Source organism: Engystomops pustulosus, chromosome 3, assembly GCF_040894005.1.
Source record: "Engystomops pustulosus chromosome 3, aEngPut4.maternal, whole genome shotgun sequence".
Taxonomy (NCBI): domain Eukaryota; kingdom Metazoa; phylum Chordata; class Amphibia; order Anura; family Leptodactylidae; genus Engystomops; species Engystomops pustulosus.
This window is the reverse complement of record NC_092413.1, coordinates 15,451,227-15,470,084: the sequence shown is the minus strand read 5'-3', so window position 1 is coordinate 15,470,084 and position 18,858 is coordinate 15,451,227. Positions and strand designations below refer to the sequence as shown.

The following is an 18,858-nucleotide window of genomic DNA, read 5'->3' as shown; positions in this document are numbered from 1 at the left end:
CTTTGTGGTCGTCCCGTATCACCCTAGGATACGTGAGGCAAGGAGGCAGGTGACAGATTTGGGGGGCTCAGTTTAGGGCTCACTGTCCTGCCTGTCCTTCCCTTTGCCCCCACATGTATAATATTTTTTAACGTGTATTATCCCACCAAAAGGCCTGGTTTTGTTAAAGGACAGTCACATCTACCATCAGAGTAACAGATGGTCGTCTGCCATAACTTACTTGCTTGTAATTTCCTCTAAGTAATAAAACAATTTTTCTTATATCCAGGAACGGCACAATTCTGAAAATATTTTTATAAAATTATGCAAATGAGCTAGACTTCGGTCGGAGTGCCTCTTGGCACCGTCTGTTAATTTATGCCACCCCTACTCTGGTCCCACCCATCAATGCTGTTGACTGTTGGGTGACATCACCTGAATAAACTCATTTTCAGAAGATTTGTTCCATTCATGGATATAAGAAAAATGGTTCCATCCAATAGAAGAGATAACAAGGTTTTGGCATTCTGCTATCGGTGAATCTGACGGTAGACGGTAGCTAGCAAAAGGCACACGACACTGTCATAAGCAGTAGAAGATTATAATATCGGCGGGTTTGGTGGCCGCCCAGGGCCCCAAGACTTCTAGGGGGCCCATGACCTCCTGGACCAATTACCAATTATGATACTGCCCTGTGGAGAGAATAAAGAGAAGGACCTCCAGCCATAAAATCTTCATGATCTCAACACATACTCAAACCTTTGAAGGTCCTCAAAAGGTCCTCAAACTGCAGAACTAAAAGTGGACAGAAGGGCCCCCCCCTCCTCTCCCAAGTGGTTTGATTCTAACACCATATGATGGAAGTAAATGCCGTTGACTTGTAACAACCCACAATTATGCTTTTTCGTAGGACAAGTTCGTTCCACCGGACACCATTACTGGTCAAGGAGGGACTTTTAAATTGTGGTCATGCAACATTGCTTTCAGATCAAGACTAAGGCTTGTTGGCGAAACGCGTCGAACGGTATGTTGCGTTATATTTTATCTATGTGAGTGAGTTTTTAATGAATAAATATTGGAGAAGATATCGAACCTCCAAGGGCTGGACCTAATTTTCTTTTTGGCGTGTGAGCCACAATTTTGCTACAGCCCAGGGCCCCATGACCATCGTAATCCATCCCTGGCCACAAGGATACATTGGGGCACATTTACTAAGGGTCCGAATGCCGCACTTTCGGCAGGTTTCGTAATTATTTCCGTTTTGTGCCAAATTGTCCCTGGTTTTTGGCGCACGAGATCGGATTGTGGTGCATCAGCGCCGGCTTGCATGCGACAGAAATCGGAGGGGCGTGGCCGTTGGACAATCTGACGGATTCGGACATACAGCGGAATTTAAAAAACGGAATTGTGTCGCAAGATGAAGCACTCACATGCACCAGGAAGAAGCAGGTGAACTCCGGCGGACCTCGGCGCAGCAGCAACGGATGCAGGAACTTGGCGCACGATCTTAGTAAATCGCGGCAGACCCGAATCCTCGTCGGACAACGCGCCACGGGATCGCCACAGGACCGGGTAAGTAAATCTGCTCCAATGTACCTCAGTCTATGAAGCCTTAAGTCTCCGGGTAAGAGAGCTGTAACCTGTCAACGCAAACAGCGGCTTCGGGAAGTCTCCGACGACAGAAGAAGAATCCTTCTCGCGCCGTAAGATTTAGTCTTGGAATTATTCCGTCAGTCTTATGACAATTTAATTCTATTTTTTTATCTTGCGTTTCTTTATTCAGTTTCGGTAGCAATGTCTCGTCAATATCTTATTCAGGTGTAGCATGAAAAAGTCTAACAATCCCGGGCTGGCAGCCAACGCTCGCATCTGACTGACGCTTGCTTAACTGTGCAAAGATTTGCTCCGCTTCAAAAAGGGAACTTGCCTACACGCGAACCAGTAGTGACAGCCAAGGTGTGGGGCTGAATCTTAACAACGCCGGCTCCGGCATGTGCTCAGAGAGGCGGAACCGGCACTTAAACTCCTCGCTAAAAGACTTCAATCTTCTTCTAGCTCCTAATTTGCCTTCGATGCAAACTCAAAGAGTTTTCATAAAAGCAGATCATTAGCAGATCCACCGCCGCAATATATCGCTGTCATTTTATTCCGAGCAGCATTCGCGTCCCCTTATCCAGAAGACGCAACGCTATTAACGGAGGTGATAAAAGGGATAAATAGGCCTTCTCTAAATATGAAGTAGATGCATCTGATAAATATCAATGATATTGGAGCTGCTGTCCTTAAAGACACCCCACTGAATTACTATCCCCCTCAGGTAGAAGGTCAGATGCCCTTCTAGAATTCCCTCAACCGTTTACCTAAACAAAATCCGGACCAAAATCAGGCAAATATGATGCATTTTCACATGAGATGAGTCAAGTTTAGTGGTTGTAGAGAGGTGTCATTTCAGAGACCCCTATTTTTGGTTCTATAGCACCTGGAAACATGCTGCTTGTGTCATATTATAGATAAGAATTTCATCTTTCAGATCCCATCTCTCTCTGGATTTGTGAGCAACAGAATCAGAGATACAGGCAGGTAAGGATATAGGCCCACATTTACTAAGGGCCGTGCGCCAGTTTTCTGTCGAACTTTGTACGTTATTTTAGATGCAAACTGCTTGCACAGGTATTTAAGAAGTGTCCGCGCCACATTTGTGTTGCCAGCGACCGTTTTGTAGTATGGCTGCACTATTTTTCATATGGAACTGAAGGAGGCGTTAAGTCAGACCGTGCGCCAAATTTAACATGCAAAGTCCAACAGAATTGTGTTGCATGCCCTATGTTAAAGGTGCACCACAAATAAAGTGGTGCACTCGGCCGAGCAGTGCAGGGGGCGCCAGATTTATGAAGAACAGGCGCCACAAATCCTGAATCTGGCTCAACGCCTGCACAATACACAAGTAACTGCACATAGTACACACTGCACTGTTCTTAGTAAATGTGGGCCATAGTTGTAAGCAGCAGATAAGGATCTAATCTAACTAACTGTCTGTATGATGAGTTCTCCATCATACAAGATCCACAAGTCTGATGTCATCTAAAAGAAGAGATTCTTATCTGTAATAAGACACCAGCAGCATGCTTATAGGCGCTATAGAACCAAAGATATGAGCTTCTGAAAAGACACCCCCTGCAACCACTAAACTTGACTCATCTCATGTGTAAAGGAGGTGAGAAGAGTTATATTTGCCCGACTTTGGAGAGGATTTTTTTTATAGGTAAAACCTATAAAAAGGCACCAAAGCAAATCCCATGCTTTTCTACTTCGTTTCGAAGCAATTTTTAAAAATAGCGGGTAGGTACTGCTGTGATTCCTCCCAGAGCTTAGAGAGAGAGGGGAAGGGCAGGGGAAAATGAATTTTTATTTTTTAAATTTACAAAAAAAAGACAGGGCCTTTTCATGAAAGATCAGTGTTTCAGGGGACCAGATGGGGAGGGGGGGGGGGGGGAGGATTATATACCGATTTGGAGCAAATATAACAATTGGTGCAAAATCAGTTTGGACCAAACAAATTCAGACCCGAGCCAAATCTTTTGAAAGATTTGGTTAAGCTAAAGTGAAGTTAATCTTAGATGATTCACACATCTCTAAGGCAACATTCACTTAATATTTTCTTCATAGGCTCAGTGTATACACAGTGTATACACCACGAAAGCTCCCGGCGTACAAGCTGAGTGTATACTGACATATGCTTTTTGCATCTGCTTTCTCCACCTGCACAGTATATGTTGTCATGTATTTCCTCCAGCTGATCCATATGATCAGCAAAGGACGGATGCAAAGTATTGCATCCACACCCGGCCTCCGCTGAGCGTATGCTCAGGGAGGTTCCCATCACTAGGGGAAACACACTGAACAGTGATTGGCTGATGCCAATATTCACTCCTTCCGCTTTCAAGGGGAGGGGGGTGCGAGGAACAGAACAATGGGGCAAATTTACTTAACTGATCCCAGATTCGGACGGTCTGAAGAAGATGAAGTCCGGCACGATCCGCGTCGCTCGTGCGCTGAGTTCCTGCATCTGACGCTTCCCCAACGAGGTCCGCCAGAGTTCCCCTTCTTCTTTCCGGTGCTTGTAAGTGCGTGTCTTGCGAAACATTTCGAAATGTTAAATCCCGCGCGTTGTCCGAATCTGTCGGGTCGTCCGACGGCCCGACCCCGATTTGTGTGGTGTGCAAGCCGGCGCCGATGGACCAAAATCCGATCACGTGCAGTAAAAACCCCTGTTAAATGCGCCGCAAAACGGAAATCGTTGGGAAACCCGACAAAAATGCGCTCTGTGGACCCTTAGTAAATGAGCCCCAATGTATCCCAACGTATCCTCACAACAGAGGCAAAAAGCTGTGATGTGAACTGAGCCTAAGTGTGATCAGTCATAATACCATTAACTTCCGATCTATAGGGGTCTGACCTCAAGGACACTAATTCTGCATGATAACCTGCTTTATAGGGGTATTCTTATGGAAACTATGACATATCCAGGGGCAGATAGAGGTGTCCCACCTCTGGGACCTGTACCCAACTTAAAAACAAGGCTGAACGCAGAGTTTTTATGCTCAGCTATTTTTGGCGCCCACATGTACTCATGCCAGGCCATTTCACCACACCTGGCCAAGGGTAAAAGGTCTGCAGACCCCTAGATTAAAGATAGTCGCGGGCCCTAAAAAGTGGATATTCTATGTATAAATCCTCAACTTTCCAAGTTAACAAAGTGTACAGTGGGTCTCTGTAGAGCTGCTAAATTCACAAATTGATTGCATTTTCTAGCAACATTTTAGAAGATGGGAATAAATCTACTGAGGCAGTGCATTCATTAAAGGGGTTACCGACACTTGATTTTAGAGGAGGAGCGAAAGCCGACTCATGCACCAATCCCCTCATGTAGAAGCAGTTGGATCTGTGACCCTGTTGCACCCAGAACTCTTTAAAAGTGAATGGAAGTTGCATCAAGTTACAGATTCTGGTTACAACTGGGACACAAACCGACTGCTTTTGACTCAGTGATCATTGAGAGAACTGTGCAGCTCTTCATAGCCACATAGTTCTCTCTATCATCCTACGGGCCATGATCGGTTGGACATATCAAATCAATGGAACTTGGGGTAATAGTTAAACCATTAGACCACCAGGCATTAACCTTTAAACAATTTTACATGTGTATAAGTGATTACTAAGAAATACCTGTCGACCAAATAACCATTGTATGTGTATAGGAGGGGGGTCTATAGAAATATCTAAATTAAGGGCAAGTCAACATCTATTGAAAGCCTGTGGCCATCTTTATATGGTTTCGGGCTGTAGATCTAAGCTTTTGCATTATGAATATTATTATTATACAGTTGCGGTTTCCCTCTTGAATAGTTGCTTTACATTAGGACTTGGCCGGTCCCTATCTGGCTGATAAGCCGACAATTACTGGGGTTCTGTTCCTATTTACCTGTTATCTGAGCCTTTGAATAGTTATCGAAGGCTTTTATAAACAAATATAAGAGCAGAATTCAGTCTCCAGACTCTGGAAAGTCACAAAGATTTATGTCATACATTATCTGACAGAAGAATAGGATAGAGCCAGGCTTATTTATAAAAAATGTACCCCATATTGTATCTGCATGAAGAGCCCTCTTACTCATGACCCACTGTAGAAGTCTCACAAGAAAAGTAAAGCAACTATTCAAGACGAAAAACCATGACTTATTAATGCAAAAGCTTAAAACACAAAAAATCTACAGTGCAAAACCAGCATTTCTTAGTAATCACTCATACTCTTATACACTTGCTCAGAGGTTAATACCTGGTGGTCCAGTGGTTTATTTATCCCTTCAAATTCCATTGATTTGTCATGTCTGACCGAACATGGATGAGAGAGAGAAATATGTGGCTATGAAGAGCTGCACAGTTCTCTCAAGGACCACTGAGCCAGAAGCTGATGGTCTGTGTCCCAGTTGCAACCCAAAGCTATAACTAGACACAACTTCTACTCATTTTCAAAGAGTTCCTGGTGCAACATGGTGACAGAGCCAACTGCTTCTACAAGAGGGACTCAGCTTTCAATCCCCCTCTAAGATCAGCCAAACTATCCAGAGGACCCTTTTAATGAATACTCTGCCTGATTGTTAAAAGTTTTCTTTCCACCTTCTAAAATGATGAGATATTGCTAGAAAATGCAATCAATTTGTGAACGGAAAGTATTGCAGCCCTTTGGTGCAAACATCAATCCTAAGAGTTAAAGGGGGACAGTACCGACTTACTGCTGTGCCCCCCCCCCCCAAATTTGGCTATTAACTCCACAGAGAATGACTCCACACTTCATTCACTTGGAAACTTGAGGAAATATACAAAGGATATCCACTTATGGGACCCGCACTTTTCTCGAATTTAGGGGTCTTCTAAACTTTTTGACTTGGCCAGGTCCATTAAAATATCTTACAGCTTGTAGAACATCGGGTGAAGGACATGGTGAGGGCATCGATGGACCCAGAGTGGTGGGACTCTTTCAGCTCATGGGGTTACTCCAGATCATTGTCCTAGTTTCAGATTTTCTAGAATGTAGACCTCAAGAGGAATTTTGCATGAAGTTTTCCCCGTCTCCTTTGTTTTACTCATCTAAAGGAGACAGGGATAAGGCTTTTCACAGCCTGATGGCAGTAGCTGATTATATTATGGGAAATTTTATTGGCCGCCTGGGGCCCCACGGTGGATGGGTCTATGGCCTTCCAAACCAAACACCAAGTGTGATACTATCCAAGATGAAGGGCCTCTATTCTTGTACTACTTATACGTCTCGACTCCTGAGGTGTATACAGCAAACCCTCAAAGGCTCTTGAAGGATCTTAAATGGCAGTGGCGTAACTTGAAGCTGATGGGCCCCAGTGCAAAGTTTGTGCCAGGGCCCCGACTATAATGTATGGTTTATAGTACTAGTCTTCTCGTATGGGAAAGTGAGACCTTATGGGCCCCCAAAGCCTCTTGGCCCCTGTTGCGACCACAACCTCTGCACCCCCTCAAGTTACGCCCCTGTTAAATGGGTTAGGATGGGGCCTTAACTGATTGGTGGGAAAAAACCCTTTAAACACTGAACTGGTCTACCCTTCCTCTTGAGAAAGTAAGTAACTACGAAGAATGTTTCAGACCATTTAAGAAAAAAATAGACAACCCAAATTTATACCTCCAGGTCCATGGCAGTCTTAATCCGCCCTACTTTAGGACATACCCCATCCTCACAACCTTCCCAGCTTAATCCACTGTGGTCCCTAGATGGTCATTCAATGGAAATGATCAGGTACATTGTTTTTGTGGGCTTCATATATGGTCAGGTAAGGTCCAGGTTGTAGGTATCAGATGATGGCCCAACCATACCAAGAGACAACCAAACTAACCTGGACCTCTTAACTAGGTATGGAGTTAACAGGTCACCTACATCAAACATAACTCTTGGAAGTGGCTCCACATCATGAAGAACTTATCAACATTGAAGACATTGGGGCAGATTTACTTACCCGGTCCCGTCTCGATCCCGCAGTGCATTGTCCGACGAGGATTGGGGTCCGGCGCGATTCACTAAGATCGTGCGTCCGAGTTCCTGCATCTGGTCCGCCGGAGTTCACCTTCTTCTTCCTGGTGCATGTGAGTGGTTGATCTTGCGACACAAATCCTTTTCTAAATTCCGCGGTTTGTCCGAATCCGTCGGGTTGTCCGACAGCCACGCCCCCAATTTCTGTCACGATGCGCCACAATCCGAGCTGTGGCGGCTAGTAGACAATATATGGATGATGTGTTGGTGAGTGTAGGTAGGGGCACCCGGCCACATCCCGCACCCATGGAAGGCCACCGCCTTTGTCTTCTCTGTGGACTGTCTGATGCAAAGGCTAAGGCTCTGCAATTAGTCTCATTAATATGAAACAAAGAGCGGCATTACCACTTATCAAATTGATTGTTCCCCAATCAAAACAATACAGTCCGGGCCTTTGATGTAATTTCCAGAGATGATTTGAGATGTCATGTAACGGCAAACCAATTACCTTTTGACTGAAGTCACGCATAACAGAATACATAATTGGCACAAATTCGGAGAGGCTGCTTACTGCTGCCATGCTAATTATCTGTCTTTATTCATAAAGGGAAAAGGTTGCAGGAAGAACTCGCCAAATATGTCTTTGTTTTCCTTTATTTACACAACTTCTATCATCCAGGACCTCCGGAAAGTCAGAGATGTGCAAAGAGGGAGCGACGCACTGAAACGCATCGCCGTTCTACCTGCAAGATAGATAGACGGTCAACTGATACAGGGTGATCCATTAATACAGGGTGATCCATTAATAGTAGTCACTTTTGTCCACTCAAGGAACCACAGTCTGACACTACTATAGCACAGTAACTATAGCAAAAGAATAGCGAGTGCAGCTCCGGAGTATAATACATGATGTAACTCAGGATCAGTACGGGATAAGTAATGTCATGTATGTACACAGTGACTGCACCAGCAGCAGAATAGTGAGTGCAGCTCTGGGGTATAATACAGGATGTAACTCAGGATCAGTACAGGATAAGTAATGTCATGTATGTACACAGTGACTGCACCAGCAGCAGAAAAGTGAGTGCAGCTCTGGGGTATAATACAGGATGTAACTCAGGATCAGTACAGGATAAGTAATGTCATGTATGTACACAGTGACTGCACCAGCAGCAGAATAGTGAGTGCAGCTCTGGAGTATAATACAGGATGTAACTCAGGATCAGTACAGGATAAGTAATGTCATGTATGTACACAGTGACTGCACCAGCAGAAGAATAGCGAGTGCAGCTCCGGAGTATAATACAGGATGTAACTCAGGATCAGTACAGGATAAGTAATCTCATGTATGTACACAGTGACTGCACCAGCAGCAGAATAGTAAGTGCAGCTCTGGGGTATAATACAGGATGTAACTCAGGATCAGTAGAGGATAAGTAATGTCATGTATGTACACAGTGACTGCACCAGCAGAAGAATAGCGAGTGCAGCTCCGGAGTATAATACATGATGTAACTCAGGATCAGTACAGGATAAGTAATGTCATGTATGTACACAGTGACAACACCAGCAGCAGAATAGTGAGTGCAGCTCTGGAGTATAATACAGGATGTAACGCAGGATCAGTACAGGATAAGTAATGTCATGTATGTACACAGTGACTGCACCAGCAGCAGAATAGTGAGTGCAGCTCTGGGGTATAATACAGGATGTAACTCAGGATCAGTACAGGATGGTAATGTCATGTATGTACACAGTGACTGCACCAGCAGCAGAATAGTGAGTGCAGCTCTGGGGTATAATACAGGATGTAACTCAGGATCAGTACAGGATAAGTAATGTCATGTATGTACACAGTGACTGTACCAGCAGCAGAATAGTGAGTGCAGCTCTGGAGATCTCATTAGCAGAGGGTGTGTTGTCTGTTCAGCTGCTGTGTGCTCTTGAGCTCCTGGAGGAAGATCTATCCACGAGGGCTTGCTCTCTCCTCTCCTAGGGGGGGAGTTAGGTTCTGGGGATGAGTGAGGGAGCCAAGTCCCAGGCTCCTGCTTCCCAGTCCAGGCCGGCGGGAGGCAGGCGAGGACAGCAACCGGCCAGCACTATGGAGGACTCAGGGGTGAGACGTTCCACCAGGAGCCGTAGCAATACGGCTCCTACTCCCCCTGAGAAGCGGAGACCTTCTACATCCTTCTACTCGCACCTCTTGGGCAGGAGGGATCTAGATCGGGATGTGATGTCGGCTTTCCTGGCTGAAACTGTCCCTGAGCCAGGAGTAGACCCCTCTCTTGATGTTTTGACAGAGATGATCAGGGAAGAGGAAGTCAGCCGGGCGATTGAAGGGCTCGCCCTCAAGAAATCGCCAGGTCCGGATGGATTAACATCCGAGTTTTATAAAACCTTTAAGGACGCCTTGGTTCCCCTCTTGACTGAGGTATTCAATGAGTGTCTTTCCTCGGGCGCTCTGCCGAAGTCAATGAGGAGGTCTGCCCTGATCATTCTGTCAAAGGGTAAGGACCGATCTCGTATTGAGAACTGGCGTCCCATAGCGCTTCTCAATACGGACAGAAAGGTTTTGGCAAAGGTGCTGTTTAATCGGCTGGTGCAGTTTGCGCCCCGGCTCCTTTCGGGGACCCAGCACTGCTCTGTTCCAGGCCGCAGTACATTTAGTGCTGTGCTTTGTGTTCGGGAGGCAGTGGAGCAGGGCAGGGCTGGTAACTGGAAGGGGTACTTGCTGTCCTTGGATCAGGCAAAAGCATTTGATCGGGTTAACCATGAGTACCTCTGGTCTGTCCTTCTGAGGTATGGCCTGCCGGGGGAGTTTGTCAATTGGCTGAAAGTTTTGTATGCAGGGGCAGAGAGTTTCCCGCTTGTGAACGGTTGGATTGGCCACTCTTTTGAGGTCGGGTCTGGTGTTCGCCAGGGTTGTCCTCTGTGCCCACTACTGTACGTGTTCGCGATTGACCCATTCCTTAGGAAGGTTGATCGTCGCTCGTTGGTGGGAGTCGGGATGGACCGGGCGGCACCGGGAGCCACTCTAAGGGTGGTAGTGTATGCCGATGATGTCACCAGTTTTGTGTCCTCGCAAAGAGAGGCACAATGGGTGATGTCAGAGGTTGACCGCTACTCAGAGGCTTCTGGCTCCAAGATCAACCGGGATAAGTGTGAGAGTCTCTGGCTGGGAGAGGGAGGTCCAGGCTTTGATCTCCCGGACACTCTTCCAGGGCCCCAACACTCTGCCAAAGTTCACGGCATCGAATTTGGCCAGGGGGATTACCCCATGCAAAACTGGGATGGCAGGCTTAAGATCGCCGCTCAGAGGGTGGACCAGTGGAAGGGTTGGTCTTTGACCCTCAGAGAAAGGGTGAACCTGATTAAAACTTATCTGCTCCCGTTGCTGATTTACCTGGGCAGTGTGTGCATGTTGCCAGAACCCCTCTGGACTCGGGTGTACAGTCTGTTCTTCCAGCTGTTATGGGGGAATAGGCTGAACCTAATCAGGAGGGAGGTTACTTACCGCACGAGGAGACAAGGAGGGTTGTGTATGGTCAACCCTGTGGTGTTCCTAGTGAATACCTTTCTTAAGATCAATGTAGCAAACCTCTGGAAAGAGAGGGCTCCTCCGTGGGTATACTCCTATAGGGGATGGTTTAGGCCTTTCTTCCAGGAATGGGAGACAGGAGGACAAGTGAAGGATCTCCGCACACCGCATGGGCATCTTCCGGCTTACGCTACCCCGGTTCTGAAGGCGATTCGCCGTTGGGGTCTGGGAATGTGGGAGATCAGGACCATGTCGAGGAAACTCCTTGACAAGAGGGTTCTGCTGACCCATTTCCAGAAGCCTCTGGCCCTCGGGGATTGCCCAAGTCGGGATCTGGGGGTGGGTTTAAGTCTTTTGAACTCTATCAGGATCCCCTTGAAGTTTTGGGACGTGACTTGGCGCTGCTTCCATGGAAAGCTGTGTGTGAGGGACAATCTGAAGTGTAGGAGCTCTGAGGAAAGGGGTTGTCCCCGGGAGGAGTGCGGTGGTCTGCTGGAGAGCATGGACCACTTCCTGCTTCAGTGCCCCTATAACACAGAGGTGTACAATCGGGTGGGCGCTCCCATCCATTGGCCCGGGTTGGCCGGTCTCTCCTATGCGGAGTGGGCCTATGGAGCATTCAGAGGCCTGGGTGGCCGGGACCGCTGCACGTTATTCCTAGTTAGCCTAGTGGTCAGGTACCACACGTGGAACGCACGGTGCTTAGTATCGACGCAGCGTAAAATCCTCCCGGTGGATGAGGTGGTTAGGAACATTCTGGGTGACCTGGTGAAGGTGCGCTCTCTGGAGTATGAGAGGCTGGGCATGGGGAGGGCCTCTCTCCTTTGGAGGGGGTTCTCCTTTAGTGTCCCTTAGTCTGTCGTCTCCTCTCCTGGTGTTGGGCTGATGCTGCACTGTAGATTTTTGTTTTGTGTTCTGGGCATGTAGTGATGTTGGGCTTGCAGGCGCCGAACCTGGGCTTTATGTGGTATTGATTGATGTTGTTCAGATTTTATTTGTATTCTGTTTTCTTTGTTATGTTGTAAATACTGTATATATTATATATATTGTATATAGTGGGGTTTGGGACATAGCGTTAGGTTGGGAGGGGGTGATGGTGGTGGGACTTATGAACTGACCTTGGGCACTGGTCTGGACTACTTAATGCAAACTTTGGACGTTAGACCAGTGTCTGGGGGGTAGGGGAGGGTGCGGGCGAGGGATCTAGTTTAGTGTAGTGTTATGTGTAATATGTATTATGTGTTTTCTATTATATATTTAAAAAAAATAAATAAAAAAATTTAAAAAAACAGGTGTGGGATGTGATCTGTGTGGGGTGGTTTGTTATTAGAGGGTGTGGGGTAGGTTTATGTATATTTATAGTCATTTATGTTTATTTGTGGGTGTGGCTTGTCTTTGTTTATTGGTTTGGTTTAGGTTGTGATAATCAGTGGGTGGGGGTTGTGGTAATTGGTGTTTATTCATTTCGGTGTATTGTAAGTTATTGTTTTTGCTAGGTGTGAATGTGGCTGGACCAGCAGGTAAGTTATTGTATATATTGTATATTATGTTTGGTTTGTGTTATGTATTGTTATGCTTTTTTACTTTTATATAAAGTAAAAGATTTACAGGATGTAACTCAGGATCCGTACAGGATAAGATAGTAATAACTCTTCAGGCTTATTAGAGATGTGAATAATAGGATTGTGTTCATAATTACTATTCAGTAATCTTGCCGTGTGGTTTTAGTGGGGGAACCTTCTGGATTTGGTGTAACCGGACAATAAAGGAAACCAGTAAAATCCTTGTAGCAGATTCCTTAGACTTCTATACAAATCTGAGACATTCCGATTGGAATTTGTCACTGAAACTACAAATAGATTGTAATAGTTGCGAGACGTATCGGACAAGCCTTGTGTTCCTTTGTGTCTCCTCTTCCTGTACTATGTTATTCTGTACGGTTAGTACAGGGCGGTATAGCTGGTGCACTATATGGCGGGTTTTACCCTCCTTAGGAAATTAATTGAAACATACAGGAATTGGAGCGTTTAGGGAAGCAGGCGATGCTAATGTAGAACAAAAGACGCTGCGCCGCCATAAGCCCCCGCTAACAAGGTGCTCAGCACCAAGGCCCAGGGGGATGTAGGTCTTCTCGCTGTGAAGATTAGACAAGAGTCTTCATGCAGGACTCAGCGGGGATGTAAGGGGGACATGAAGTGAGACGGGCCTGTGGTAATGTCAGGGAGGCGCGAGGCCCCGGCCACCTCTCCCACAGCTTAACATCTCTTCATGTCAGAACAAATTGGGCAATCCTCAAATCTCTCTCCCTCCGCCTCGACGTCAGTCTGGAAAGAGAACCAGAGAGAGCGATAGAGAGAGCGAGAGATAGATAGAGAGCGTGCGGATAGGACGGCGCACATGAAAGCACAGAGAGACGAGGCTGAGAATACTGATACTGCTGGCGCTCACACAGGCGCAGGCAGCGGGACGCCGCGGACCTTGTTACCTCCTTTTTGATTGCGCCGGGTAATTTTGTCTTTTTAGAAGAGCCCTCAGGCATGAGCAAAACCATAATGAACACACAGCATTTAATTACCAAGCCATTAAAACTTAATATATTTCTCAGACCCTCTTTAAAAACTTCCCCAGCTGTGAGAGAGGTACAATCACATCTCACCGCGCCGCAAAGAGGGGAAAAAACGGAATCATTAGTGTGATAGGGAATTCTACTGATTGTTATTCTGTGTGTGAGGATGGGAGAAGAGGAGGGACGATAAGATAGATAGATAGATAGATAGATAGATAGATAGATAGATAGATAGATAGATATGAGATAGATAGATAGATAGATAGATATGAGATAGATATATATGAGATAGATAGATAGATATGAGATAGATAGATAGATAGATAGATATGGGATAGATAGATAGATAGATAGATAGATAGATAGATAGATAGATAGATAGATAGATAGATAGATAGATAGATAGATATGGGATAGATAGATAGATATGAGATAGATAGATATGAGATAGATAGATAGATATGAGATAGATAGATAGATATGAGATAGATAGATAGATAGATAGATAGATAGATAGATAGATAGATAGATATGAGATAGATAGATAGATAGATAGATAGATAGATAGATAGATAGATATGGGATAGATAGATAGATATGAGATAGATAGATATGAGATAGATAGATAGATATGAGATAGATAGATAGATATGAGATAGATAGATAGATAGATAGATAGATAGATATGAGATAGATATGAGATAGATAGATAGATAGATAGATAGATAGGAGATAGATAGATAGATATTAGATAGATAGATAGATAGATAGATATGAGATAGATAGATAGATATGAGATAGATAGATAGATATGAGATAGATAGATAGATAGATAGATAGATAGATAGATAGATAGATAGATAGATAGATATGAGATAGATATGAGATAGATATGAGATAGATAGATAGATAGATAGATAGATAGATAGATAGATAGGAGATAGACAGATAGATAGATAGATAGATAGATAGATAGATAGATAGATATGAGATAGATATATATATAGATAGATAGATAGATATGAGATAGATAGATAGATAGATAGATATGAGAAAGATATTTAGATAGATAGATAGATAGATAGATAGATAGATATGAGAAAGATATTTAGATAGATATGAGATAGATAGATAGATATGAGATAGATAGATATGAGATAGATAGATATGAGATAGATAGATATGAGATAGATAGAAGATAGATAGATAGATAGATAGATATGAGATAGATAGATATGAGATAGATAGATATGAGATAGATAGAAGATAGATAGATAGATAGATAGATATGAGATAGATAGATAGATAGATAGATAGATAGATAGATAGATAGATAGATAGATAGATAGATATGAGATAGATAGATAGATAGATAGATAGATATGAGATAGATAGATAGATAGATAGATAGATATGAGATAGATATGAGATAGATAGATAGATAGATAGATAGATAGATAGATAGATAGATATGAGATAGATAGATAGATAGATAGATAGGAGATAGATAGATAGATAGATAGATAGATAGATATGAGATAGATAGATATGAGATAGACAGATAGATAGATATGAGATAGATAGATAGATAGATAGATAGATATGAGATAGATAGATAGATAGATAGATAGATAGATAGATAGATAGATAGATAGATAGATAGATATGAGATAGATAGATAGATATGAGATAGATAGAAGATAGATAGATAGATAGATAGATAGATAGATAGATAGATATGAGATAGATAGATAGATAGATAGATATGAGATAGATAGATAGATAGATAGATAGATATGAGATAGATAGATAGGAGATAGATAGATAGATAGATAGATAGATAGATAGATATGAGATAGATAGATAGGAGATAGATAGATGGATAGGTATGAGATAGATATGAGATAGATAGCGGCTGGTCGTGCCCCCTTGACACCCCTCCATGCCCATTTGGCTTGTACATCCCCTACAGAAGTGAGGTGCAAATGTAACTGATGTGTGATGCAATAAAGAGACGATGGTCTATACATTCATCTCTACAGGAGAACTGAAAATAGGGGACCCCCTTTTTTGGAGATGGGTCTCTGCATCTATCAATGTATCCATACGGTGTCTGGTATTATAAGAATCAGGAGGTGGATACAAGTATATAATGAAAAGGAAACTTTTCCAGACATTCCTGTGTATAATATAAGCTCCGGAATCTTCCGATAGTAATTAACAGGCAGAGGATGAATGTAACAATACGCCAGACATGAATGGATTATTTAGCTGAGGAATTACCAGGATTTGCACCTTGTTTAATCAGGAAATAGAAAGCGGCACAATCACCACGAAGCGGCGCCTCACCGGGGGCATTGTGTCACACAAAACCCGTAATAATAAAATAAGCAAAATGACTACATTGTTATTAGAGGAGAAGAATGGAAATGTCTTTCACTTAAATAAAAACCTAATAGATAACACGGTGACCTTTTTCCTGTAAAGGGGGATTGGATGTGGGGGTGGGGGGGGGGTCGCCGCTGCGCTCCGTAATCCTATCTAGCAGGGCTTGTATCTGGACAAAGAAGGAGTACAATAGTAATGTGCCGGCTATAATCTATGCGCCGTTATGACGGTGATCAATCAAAAAAAATTCTTTCAGGAAGTGTTAATCCGGGTTTTAGGCAGCAAAATGTTCATTGTCCACAGACCTGACATTTCACTTTCTCCGCGATATTAATGATAAATGGAGACTTCCTTCAGACTAACTGGGATACAGTAATACCGGGGCCCGGCAGCCGCCATGTGCCGCGTGAATGCTAAATACCAGCCGTACTAGGACTATGGTGCGCAAAAGTAAAGAGTCACATTTTACGGATTTTGGGATTTTTTAAGCTAATTTTTCATTATTATTTATGATGGTAAACAAATAAGTTGAAGGTTATGTGTAGGGATGAAGTATAGCGAGTCAGAGGAGAAAGTATAACCTGCACTGAGTGACCTGAGGTTATAGGTGAACACAAGGTCCTACTAATCCTCTGGTGGACAATTCCATTTTAAGGTGATTTTCAGCTGATCGCCTACCGATAGGGTCTATGGGGCAGATTTACTTACCAGGTCCATTCGCGATCCAGCGGCGCGTTCTCTGCGGAGGATTCGGGTCCGGCCGGGATTCACTAAGGTAGCTCCCCTGATGTCCACTAGGTGGCGCTGCTGCGCTGAATTCCGTCGGAGTGCACTGAATTTCACCAAGCCAGGTCGGGTGCAGGTAAGTGTGTGTAAAGCGACACATTTTTAAAAAAAATACGGTGGTTTCTCCAAATCCGACGGGTTTTCCAACGGCCACGTCCCGATTTCCGTCACATGCATGCCGGCGCCGATGTGCCACAATTTGATCACGTGCGCCAAAATCCCGGGGCAATTCAGGGAAATTGGCACAAAACGAAAAAAAATTTGCGTAATCCGCCGTAAAAAAGCGATTCGGGCCCTTAGTAAATGACCCCCATTGGCTCTAGCCCAAGGAAAATGCATTTGGAGCTGAGTTTGAGGCAATCGCTTTTGTCTAGGTGCCGTTTCTTATGGACCAAGTTCAGGGTTTCATGTAAATATGTGGTCATACTAGACCATTAGAAGACCAAAGGACCTTCTAAAGGACCAGACTTTCCAAAAGTAATGGCTCTAGCCTACGAGAAATGCGTTTGGAGATCACTTTGAGGCAATCGCTTTCAGAGTACCAATGGAGCAGAATTTCCGGGGAAAAAAAACAAAGGAAAAAACTAGCTGAGGGTAAGAGTTAATTTTCTGAAAGGCAGTGACCATTGGCTGGGTCAGATGTGGTTATTCAGAAGATGCCAATTGTAGGAGAGGAAAATCTTGATTTTGCATGGTGGCTCAGTGGTTAGCATTACAGCCTTGCAGCGCTGGGGACTTAGGTTCATGCCCCAGGGTCAACATCTGCAAAGAGTTTGTATGTTCTCTCCGTGTTTGCGTGGGTTTCCTCCGGGTCCTCCAGTACAGTACAGTACAGGAGGGAACTGATCAGTGGTATTAGTCGCTCTTCTAGTCCTGAAGTGATAATCACAGCAGATCTTTCCTTAGTTAACACATGTAGATATGCAAATTGCTAAATTACTGTACAATTACAGAACTCGGGACACAAATGGACTGTCCTTAGAAAATTTACTTTGGCTCTTAAATGGTCATCAATTTCCCAGGACGAAAAGACATTACTGATCGCGCTTCCTCTGAATCACAGATTCCGAAACAATCAGCTAGGAATTGGTAGAAAAATAGGTCAGGACACATCAATCACAGTTTCCAAAATATATACTATACTATAGGAAATCTACCACCAAAATCCATCCTGATAAAGCAGGGACACTTACTCATAGATCCAGGCACCAGGACTGTGGTATCTCCTTATATGTGTTATCCATGGCCTCCGTCCTTCTATAATCAGCTTTTTACAATGATTCTAATGAGCCAGAATGGCTCTTGGGGTGTTACCAGAGCCCCTCCATGCTGTCTTCTCTTTGCCTGCTCCCTCAGCACTTCTCTCCTCCTCCCTCTGCTTGCTTTAATCTCACACACTGGGAGAGGGAAGTGCTCCTGCACAGTGTAGCAGCCTGTAAAGCTGCAGCATGGAGGGGCTCTGGTAACAACTCCCTTCTCCTCATTAGCATAATTTTAAAAGTAGGTTTTAGAAGGAAGGAGGTCATGGATAATAACTATAAGAAGATTACCACAGTCACAGTGCTTGGATCTATGAGTAAGTGTCCCCGTGGTAAAATCTCTAGGGGGCCATGTTTAGGGTGAGAAGCAAAAAGGAGGACTACTTACCCCACACCAGCTCCTGGTTTCCACTTTGCTCTGTTTTTGGGCCTTTACCTGGTCGGACGTTCCGCTGACTGTGGGACCTATATCACGTCACCCCATGAGTTGTCTTTGTGGTTGGACAAGGGGACATCAAACATTTGATATTAGACCAGGGGCGTAACTACAGCGGTAACAACCATAGCAGCTGCTATGGGGCCCGCAGTGACAGGGGGCCCCAGCATCGGATCTGAAACACTATAGAATGGTGGATGTGCATATTTGCTGAGGCGGTAGGGGGCCCCATTCAGAAGTCTGCTATGGGGTTCTACTAGTTACGCCCCTGGGTCTTGCCAAACCTTTAAAAATAGGTTTGGTTCAGGTACCCACCCCCAAACACCAACATGGGGGTAAACCCGAACGCCA

General features: G+C 44.3%; 1 protein-coding gene across 2 annotated transcripts in view; it reads right to left on the bottom strand.

Annotated features, from left to right (window-relative positions):
• The window catches only part of ESRRG (estrogen related receptor gamma), a 620,288-nt gene that overhangs the window by 286,909 nt on the left and 314,521 nt on the right, over positions 1–18,858 (bottom strand). The window lies entirely within an intron of this gene.